Genomic DNA, 11,215 nt, shown 5'->3' on the forward strand with positions numbered 1-11,215 from the left:
CTAGAAAAAGACTCCTGTCTAAAGCATTTCTTTATTTTTTTAAATTAATTAATTAATTAATTTTTATTTGGGGCTGCTTTGGGTGTTTGTTGCTGCGTGCAGGCTTTCTCTAGTTGCGAAGAGCAGGGGCTACTCTTTACTCTTCGTTGCGGTGCGTGGGCTTCTCATTGCGGTGGCTTCTCTTGTTGCGGAGCATGGGCTCTAGACGTGCGGGCTGCAGTAGCTGTGGCTCGCAGGCTTAGTTGCTTCACGGCATATGGGATCTTCCCGGACCAGGGATCGAACCTGTGCCCCCTGCATTGGCAGGCAGATTCTTAACCACTGCGCCACCAGGGAAGTCCCTAAAGCAATTCCTTAAAGATACAGGGCATGCTCTCTCCTGGACTTAGATTCACTAAGGGTCCTATTTTGCAAATGAAGAAACCAAGTCCTCTTTCAGCTATAATCAATGCTCACTATTTTGATCTGCCTCACGACAATTATGTAGCTCTTTTATGTGATTAGATTACTTAGATTTCACAACATGGTTTGGAAGAAAAAGAATATCCCTGTTAGCACTGACAGTGAGATGTTTTCCTTTTTTTCTCTAAGATAATTAAGTAAAATGAACCTCTTGATTTTCTAGCTTGCGATAGTCAAATATTCATAAAATCTTTTCCTCCAACATTTTATGATGAAAAATTTTCAAACATACAGAAAAGTTGAAAGAATGTTGCAGTGACCACTCATATACCTACCACCTAGATTCTACAATTAACATTTTACTGTACTTGTTTTATCACTTATCTATCAATCTATCACTCATTCCATCATATTTAAAAAAAATATTTCAAAATAAATGACCACCAGTACACTTCCTCTTAAAAGCTTATAAATTTTTTTTTAAGGCTGGAGTCTGTGGGTATACATATAAACTGTTGCACACATGTGCCTGTTTTCTGGAAATAAGAGATGCTGGTGTATTTCCTAAAATAAAGATCTCTAGATAATAACTTTTAGGGCAGTGGCTCTCGACTGGGGACAATTTTGCCCCTCAGGCACCATTTGGCAATATCTGGAGACATTTTTGGTTGTCATGACTTGGGTGTGTTACTGGCATCTAGTAGGTAGAGGCCAGGTGTGCTGTTGAACATCCCAGGATGCACAGGACGGCCCCCTGCAACAAAGAATGATCTAGCCCAAAATGTCAGTAGTGCTGAGGCTGAGAAACCTGTTGTAGGAAATGGTAAACTTATCTCTAGAGGTACCTAGAAACAAAGTGGAGCATAAAGTTCTTTCAACACACTGTAGGAGAGCTCAGTAAAACTAAGAGGAAACAAAGACTTGAAGAAAAGTTTTTTGTTTGTTTTTTTTAAATGATCCTTGTTGTGCTTGTGAAATTATTTTACTGAGGTATCTTGTGCTCATCATTTAATTTCTTCTGTTCCTCATTTGTTAATTCATTTAGATCTAAAATAATCATGTGTTTTTTTGCAAAGTGGTCTGAAATCTGCAGATAACAAGGGACAAATAACTCGACATTTTCACAAACACCTCCTAACGAAAGAACAAGCCATCTCGGGAGTTGGGGAGGAAAGGGACAAGTCGTATTGGAATAGGGGTCTAAACGAGACACATGGATTGATCTGTTTTTCTAGTTTTCATGTACATCATTGTTTCCTTAACCCCAATAGCATCTCAATTGATGCCCTCTGAACAGAGTTTGCTCTGAATTTCTCATCTCTACTTTCTATGACATGCACATACTCGAGAAGAATAAAAATAGAAGGAAAGCAAAGAGTTGAAAGACAAAAGCAAAAATGTAAAATCATACCCAGAAACAATTATTCATTCATGGTAATTACCAACGCAGGTTTGCCTCTGAATAAGTTAGATGTTCCTTTTCCATGTACCCACCAACCTCACCCTCATCCCCCATCATTATCTGAGTGTCATACCAACTACCATGGAGAGAGGGAGTGCAAATCCTCATAATTTCTCCTGCTACTGAAAAAATAGAATACCGTATTTGAAAATCTCCACTTTATTATTGCACTCCCTCAAGCATCACAAATGCAGACCGACTTTCTGGACTGATTTTGGTACATACATGGAAATTTTGTGGGTTTTGTGTGTTTCTTTTTCCTTGAAATTATTTATTTACTAATTTTTAAAATATATAAGCCATTCACATAGTAAAAATTCACCAGATGCAGGAGGATATACAGTGCAAATGTCTCCGTCCGCCTTATATCATTGCTCAGTGCCCCAAACAACCATTGTTGCCAGCTCTTTCTGCATCATTCCAGACACATTATCTGCCTATCGAAGCAAGTACTTAGAGAATCTCCCCACTCTTTCTTATGCAAATGCAAGCTTTCTGTACACACTGTCCTGTACCATGCTCTTTATTTTAAATGAGGTATAATATACATCCAGTAAAGGGCATAACTCATGAATTTTCATCTAAGTATACACCTGTGAAACCAATCAAGGTAGAGAATGTTATCAGTATGCCAGAGGTTCCATGGTATTTAGTGAAGCCAAGAATCTTCAATCTAAAAGAAGCCTCCTCTTCTGAAGCTTTGAAGTGGCAGTAAAATTTTTTAAGTATATTTTAAAATTTTATATTTATTTTACTTTCTAATTTTTAAAAAAACTTTTATTGAAGTATAGTTGATTTACAATGTTGTGTTAATTTCAGGTGTACAGGAAAGTGAGTCAGTTATACATATACATATATCCACTCTTTTTTAGATTCTTTTCCCATATAGGCCATTACAGAGTATTGAGTAGAGTTCCCTGTACTATATAGTAGGTCCTTATTAGTTATCTATTTTACATATAGTAGTGTGTACATGTCAATCCCAATCTCCCAGTTTATCCCTCCCCCGCCTTTCCTCCCTGGTAACCATAGGTTTGTTTTCTACATCTGTGACTCTATTTCCGTTTTGTAAATAATTCATTTGTACCATTTTTTTTTAGATTCCACATACAAGTGATATCGTGGTATTTGGCTTTCTCTGTCTGACTTACTTCACTCAGTACGACAATCTCTAGGTCCATCCATGTTGCTGCAAATTGCATTATTTCATTCTGTTTTATGCCTGAGTAATATTCCACTGTATGTATGTACCACATCTTCTTTATCCATTCCTCTGTCAGTGGACATCTAGGTTGCTCTCATGTCTTGGCTATTGTAAATAGTGCTGCTATGAACATTGGGGTGCATGTATATTTTCGAATTATGGTTTTCTCTGGATATATGCCCAGGAGCGGGATTGTTGGATCATATGGTAGTTCTATATTTAGTCTTTTAAGGATCCTCCATGCTGTTCTCCATAATGGTTGTACCAATTTAAATTCCCACCAACAGTGTAGGAGGGTTCCCTTTTCTCCACACCCTCTCCAGCATTTATTGTGTGTAGATTTTTTGATGATGGCCATTCTGACTGACTGGCGTGAGGTGATACCTCATAGTTATAGTTTTGATTTGCATTTCTCTAATGATTAGTGATGAGCATATTTTCATGTGCTTTTTGGCCATCTGTATGTCTTCTTTGGAGAAGTATCTATATATATATATTTTTAATTGTATTTATTTTTGGCTGCATTGGATTTTCATTGCAGCACACGGGCTTTCTCTAGTTGCAGTGAGCAGGGGCTGCTCTTCGTTGCGGTGCGAGGGCTTCTCATTGCAGTGGCTTCTCTTGTTGAGCACGGGCTGTAGGCACACGGGCTCAGTAGTTGTGGCTCACAGGCTCTAGGGCGAAGGCTCAGTAGTTGTGGTGCACGGGCTTAGTTGCTCTGCGGCATGTGGGATCCTCCTGGACCAGGGCTCGAACCCGTGTCCCCTGCATTGACAGGCGGATTCTTAACCACTGCGCCACCAGGGAGGTCCCTGGAGAAGTATATATTTTTAAAGTAACACATTTTCATATATGCCTTTGTTCCTTTGCCACTCCAGTCACAGGTGAATACCTAGGTGCCTAACACCTACTGTCAATATATTCGTACTTTTTTAAAAAGAATAAATGGTAGAACTGATATCCCACTATTTACTCTGGATTCAAAGTAGTCTGGAAAATGCTAGCAATTCTGAGAGAGCAGAATACTTAGAAAAGCATCATTTTAATTTTGGCTCTACCACCTCATGGCTTTGTAATTATGGACAAGTTACTCAACCGGTTTCTTCATCTGTGTAAGCAATAATGTTTACTTGGCAAGGCAGTTGGAAGAACTGCAAGTAGTAAATATTTGGTGCCTGGCACATAGTAGCTGTGATCAGAAGAGATGGTTGTAGGCTTGAGGGGTGGAGAATTGGAAAGAGAAACTCTTCAGAACTACAGCAGAGAGGATTTTTCTTCATGATAACCAGTAGAAAATTTATTTTCCTATACAAAGTTTGAGATTCTCTTTCATCACCCAAGAAGTATGAATACATTTTGGGGACTTATTAATCTGTTTTTCTTTGAGAATATCTTCCTGGATGTGACATGGTTGTGGTGATCTAATTCAAAAACAGTTTAGGGTCCATCTGGTTTCCCGGATATCACCTTTTCTCTAAAGCGCCATAGTTTGGAGGTGGCGACATCAAGATAAAGGATTGTCCCTTGGGGACTTGGCTAGCTGCCCAGACCAGGCTGACCAGGTTGGCTTCAGCCTTGCAGATCCAGAACCTGAACTTTGGTTTCCATGGTCACAGCATTGTTTATACTCTGAAGGGGCTGACCCATGTTTAAAAGAGGCAGAATGACAATTTATCAATCTTTTAGCATGGGAGATATACTGTTTCAATTGCCAGAAGACTCATGGCTCTTGGCCATAGTAACTGTCTTCTTGTTGAGGGAATTTGGAGAGATGAATGAGTTGTTATAAAAGAAAGCAGTAACGATGGAATCAAGAGAGATGTGGTGAGTAAGCTCAATGGATTGTTCATCCTGGCTGTGTGTGTTTCTTCTCGGCCAGTGTAGGATAAACATGGCCCACTTTGGGTTTCTGGGCTTCCTTTTCTAGTCTGGAGCCTGACTACTCCCTTTTGGGGGCCACACTTTCTCCAAACAGGTGCAATTCAGTTGACTTAGTTTCCATCCCATGTGTTACAACCACATTTGGTCTTTTTCCTTTCTGAGATTATAGTCAGGATACAGAGATAGATCTTGGGGGTGGGGTGTGTGTGTGTGAGTGTGTGAGTGTGTGTGTGTGTGTGTTTGGGGGTGGGTGAGAGCTCACATTAAGAAAAAAATATCCAAAATTAGATTTGAGTGTGAACATTTATTCAGAAGTAAATCCAATTTGAAGTGAATATTTATTAAGAATGTCCACAGCCACTCCGCCGCCACACTACAGGAGGGAAAGTGTGATGAAGAGTACCTTTTTGGGGCTTCCCTGGTGGCGCAGTGGTTGAGAGTCCGCCTGCCGATGCAGGGGGACACGGGTTCGTGCCCCGGTCCGGGAAGATCCCACATGCCGCGGAGCTGCTGGGCCCGTGAGCCATGGCCGCTGAGCCTGCACGTCCGGAGCCTGTGCTCCGCGACGGGAGAGGCCACAAGAGTGAGAGGCCCGCGTACCGCAAAAAAAAAAAAGAGTACCTTTTTGGAGACTGATAAACAAGGACCACAGAGGACTATATTCAATATCTTGTAGTAACTTATAATAGAAAAGAATCTGAAAAAGAATATATATATATGTATATATATATGTATATATATATATATATACATATATATATACATATATATATGAAACTCAGCCACTTCGCTGTACACTTGAAACTAACACAACACTGAGCTGGAGTGGAAAGAGACAGCATTGTAGCTATTTGGAATTTTAGTATCTGACTGCTATGGACCGAAAGTTTGTGTCCCCACCCCGACCCCCTTCATATGTTGAAATCCTAACCCCCAGTGTGATTAGGAGGTGAGGCTTTGGGGAGTTAATTAGGTCAGAGCCCTCACGAATGAGGTTAGTACCCTTATAAAAAAAACACAAGAGAGCTTGCTTTCCCTCCCGTTGCTCTGTGCCGGATGAGGATACAGCAAGAAAACAGCCAACCAGGAAGTGGGCTGTCACCACACACCGGAGCTGCCTGCACCTTGATCTTGCCTCCAGAACTGTGAGAAAGAAATGTTTGTTGCCTAAGCCACCCAGTCCATGGTACTTTGTTATAGCAGCCCGAACTAAGACACTGACTTTTGCATATTTTACAGAAACGTCTGACTGTGTGAGCACGTAGCTAGGACTCCTCCCTGGGGCCTTGGAAGGTGCCATGCAGTGAGGGGCCCTGAAGTTTCACAGTAAAACCACATCGGCCAGGTTACAGGAGTCCCAGATGTGACAAGCCTGTCAGATTCCTCCTGCAGGCAGTCTGTACATTTCCCATGTGGATTTCTCTAGTTCTCTCTCACAGGTCAGCTCTATTAAGGCTCACGCATGAGTTTTACAGAGGAAGCCAATTGTGCTAAATGACTAAATAATGGATATTTAAAAACCATATTTTAACCAGTCCAATGACCATTTAATTTCTTTAATACTTACTGTACCTGCTTGGAGTGTTGCAGGGAGGGGATGGGGATGGCAATTAAGGCTTGCTAAAAGAGGTGGTCCAAGAGGGAGGGGATATATATATACATATAGCTGATTCACTTCATTGTACAGCAGAAACTAACACGACATTGTAAAGCAACCATATCCCAATTAAAAAAAAAGACGCATAAAAGATTATAAATGCTGTGCTAAGACATCACTGCCTCTATGAACGTGCTTGTGGCTTTAAGAACTGCCCAAGAGGACAAGCTATCTTACAGCCAAATGATCCTTGATTATCTTTGGCGGACTTTATGAATAAATTATTGGCCTGAGGTGGGCGATACTGAAGGAAGTGACAAGCTGGATGTCCACTCGCTCTATAGAAGAAATGGGTTTAAGTAGCCGGAAGAGAATGGGATTAGCTATTAGGAAAAACTGTTTTATTTTGAGTAGAGCATGGACTATAAGGCAATTATGGATCTCTCTTTCTTGCAGTTCTTAGTGGATCGTCAAATTCTCATCTTTCTGAGGCAATTTAGACATAGGTTTATTTGATGTTAGGAGACTAAGCAAAATCATTGCTCAAGATTCCTTCTAGTGGAAATCACATTCAGTATGTGTTTACCTTGTTTAAAGCAAATCCAATATTCTAAATTCAATTTCAAAAACAAAAGTGTGCGGGGCAGGGGAACAGGGGAAAAAAGGACTTTTTCATGTCATAAAGAACACCTTACAAGTTTAGTATACAGAACAAGCTGCCTTCTAGTATGTTTAATCTAGGGGTCAGTAAATTACAACCATGGACCAAATCTCGGCTGATATCTGTGTTTTGTTTAAACAACAGAAATGTATTTTCTCACAGTTCTGGAGGCTAGAAGTCCAAAATTAAGGCATCAGCAGGATTGGTTCCCTCTGAGACCTCTCTCCCTGGTTCGTAGATGGCTGTCTTCTACCTGTGTCTTCACACGGTCTGCCCTCTGTCCCGCTGTCTGTTTTTCTAAATAAAGTTTTATTGGAACACAGCCACGCTGCCCATTTGTTTACGTATTGTCTGTGGCTGCTTTTGTGCAACAAGAGCAGAGCTGAAGAGTTGCCACAGAGACCATATGGCTCACAAAGCCTAAAACATTTGCTATCTGGCCCTTTATGAATAAAGCTTGCCAACTCTTGGTTTGTATTACGATGAGGCTGACCAAAATTCAATCACACACATAGTGTTTGATATGAGATACAGTTTGGTCTTACTTACACGGTCCATGAAGAATTTAATCAGGGTACATTTTGTAGGTTGAGGATTAAATTTTCACATTTGTGAAAACCCTAAATAAATAGACCTCCTCTCACAACATCTGTTCTTTTCTAGTTATGGCAGCTAAGTGTAGCACTGACTAAATAAACAAATTATTTCATGTTGAATCAGATTATGTGGACATACAACAATGTTAGGATTCTGTGATTGGCTTTAGGAAGGAAGTGCTTAGATGCTGTTCTCACCATAAATGAAGTAAATGGTTTAGATTATGGCATTGCTGACATGGTAAACTGCTTGAAACCAGAAGATGATTTGACACTAGACTATACTACCTATTGCTCCATTTTCTATTTTACTATAATATACTACCTTTAATTTTTGATGTCACTTTGTCAGCTTTTTAATCTTGCTTTCTGATATGTTCCATGCTATCAACCTGAATGGAATATTCAAGTTGCCTTTAAATTCTTTCTGTAAAACCTTAACTTTTCAAAATTCTGCATCTTACGACAGTTTATGATTTTTTTTTTTGAGTTTTGGTTTTTCCTTCCAGGTAGAAAAATGTATTTTGGATCCTATGTGCGATTTCTGGTATGAGCTGATGTCCTTCGACAGTGTTATGGATTGAATTGTATCCTCCTTCCTCCCTCCCCTCACAGCCAAGAAAAAACATATCTTGGAAGCCCTAACCCCCAGTACCTTAGAATGTGACCTTATTTGGAAATAAGGTTGTTGTAGATGTAATGAGTTCATATGAGGAAGATGTAATCATCCTTGAGTAGTGTGGACCCCTGATCCAATATGAGTGATGTCCTTATGTGAAGACGGCCATGTGAAGACTGAGAAACACAGGGAGAATGCCATGTGATGACAAAAGCAGAGATTGGAGTGATGCAGCTGCTGCAAGTCAAGGAACACGAGAGATTGCTGGCAAACCAGCAGAAGCTAGGAAGAAGCAGGGAAGGATTCAGCTGCAGGTTCTAGAAAGAACATGGTCCTACCAACACCTAAATTTCAGACTTCTAACCTCCAGAACTGTGAGACAATAAATTTCTGTTGTTTTAAGCCACCCAGTTTGTGGTACTTTGCTCTGGCAGTCCTAGGAAACTCTTTTAATAAGTAAAGATCAAATTTTGTGAGACTGACTCCCTAATGCCTATGCAGTAGGGATATGAGAACACAACAGCGAAACTCTTATGTCATGCAAGTTTTTAATATTTTCCATTGGTTACAAATTCACTTTCCCTGAAATAGTCTAACAAGTGCCTTTTTGAGTTGAGTTTTCCTGCCTTTTTCTGCCTCTCCTCCTGCCTTTCCCTCTTTGAGAGAGGACTCTTATCCAGAAGTGAAGAGAATGGCAAAAGCCATGACTCAGATTATCCATTCTCAGCAGTTCGTGATATGTGGGGAATTTCCATAACTCTCTAGGGTGGACAGGTGCAGTCTTGGAAGCCCACCTAGAGGCCTGGATGTCATCTCGAAGAAGTACTAGAGAAAGAAGGGGCCCTATACTTTTGTTCCTGATAAGAAGCTACGGCCCTGACAGGGACCGAAGGCTACCCTCCACCTCAAAATGTGAGTGCACTTCCAAAGCTGGGTTTCAGAACAGTATCAACTGGACCCAAGCTACCAACAGATTTTTCCCTTCTGGTTCAATCAAGATTTTAACTCAGAGTTAACATAATTCACTTTAATGGCTCCATCTGTAGGAAAATTTCTCCTCCCCTCACCTTTCCTCCACCTAGCTAAGGTAAAGAAAGCGAATCTTATCTGCTTGATAAGAAAGAGCTAACTTTTTGATCTGCTATTTTATACATGGTCAGCCTAATAAGTCAAGTAAAGAAACAGGTGTTCAAGGTCCTTGGCAGCAATGTAAGGCATCATTTGAGTGACCCCTTTATAATAGAGAAGGGTGGTAATTGCAGAGATTTATGCATCCAATGATTTACAGCTGACTTGGCAAAATCAAATCACATGAATAATATTTAATGGTGAATTATTTATTTCATTTACTGAAGAACACTTAATGTTTCCACAAGTGTTAACATGTGAAAAAGCCAACATCTGACATTTGTATAGTGTGAGGTAGGGGATCAAGGTTAATTTTTTTCCATATAGATATCCAGTTACTCCACCACCATTTATTGACAGGGCTTTTTTCTCCATTGGATTGTTTTTGTGCCTTTGTTCAAAATCATTTGACTATATATATCTTACACCTTTCAGTCACGTGACACTTTATAGTTTTCAAAGCTCTTTCATGTTCATTTCGTTCATACAACAGCTTTGTGAGGTAGGCAGGGCAGGTATTATTAACCACATTTCACATATATGCAAACAGACTCAGAGAGGTTAAGTGACTTGTTTAAACTCACACAGCCATAAGTAGCAGACTGGATAAGAAATGGCCTCTGAGTTACAAATGAATTTATTTACAACACAGAAATAGACTCACAGACATAGAAAAAAACTTATGGTTACTAAAGGGGAAAGGGGGTGAGGGATAAATTAGGAGTTTGGGATTAACAGATACACACTACTGTACATAAAAAAGATAAACAACAAGGACCTACTGTATGGCACAGGGAACTATATCCAATACCTTTTAATAACCTATAATGGAAAGGAATATGAAAAAGAATCTATCTACCTGTATAACTGAATCACTTTGCTATACACCTGAAACAAACACAACATTGTAAATCAACTATACTCCAATTTAAAAAAAAGAAATGGCCCTGAGGAATCATCCAGTCCTCACTGCTGTATATTGTGCTCCCCATCTTGTGGTCATAGGGTATGGCTTTATTTCAACCTCCAGTTGCTTGCTGAACATCTGAAATTCTTTGCAACATCTTGAATTCAACATGTCCAAATGGAACTCACCTCCAGTTGTGTCCCCTTTTCCCTACCAAATCTGTGTTTCTTCAGTCACCGAGGCTCAAAACATTGGCTTAAGTCTTTACTTTCTTTTTTCTTTTCCTCACCTTCTGCAACCAATCAGCTATTAATATTGGACTGCTGGTCTGTTTTCTTCTCTACTGTTCCTCACAGCTGACCTTTCCACTGGGACTTGTCCCACTGCCACACCCCACACTTTGGGTCTGGATCATAGCAGAAAAGTCTCCTTTTCTCTAGAGTAGTGGCTCTCCAGTCTATCTGTACATTGGGACCTGCTGGGGAGCTTTCTTTCTTTCTCTCTCTTTATTCCTCTCCTTTCCTTCCTTTTTATCTCCTCTCCATGCTCCCTTCCTTCCTTCCTTTCTCCCTCCCTTCCACCCTCTTTCTTTCCTTCCTTCTCTCCTTTTTTCTTTCTTTCCCCTTCCTTCCTTCTTTCTTTCCTTCCTCCTTTCTTTCTTTCTTTCTTTTTCTTTCTCTCCTCCCTCCTTCCCTCCCTTCCTCCCTCCCTCCCTCTCTCCCTCCCTTCCTTCCTTCCTTCCTTTCTCCCTTCCTTCT

The sequence above is a fragment of the Lagenorhynchus albirostris genome, chromosome X (assembly GCF_949774975.1).
Source record: "Lagenorhynchus albirostris chromosome X, mLagAlb1.1, whole genome shotgun sequence".
Lineage (NCBI taxonomy): Eukaryota > Metazoa > Chordata > Mammalia > Artiodactyla > Delphinidae > Lagenorhynchus > Lagenorhynchus albirostris.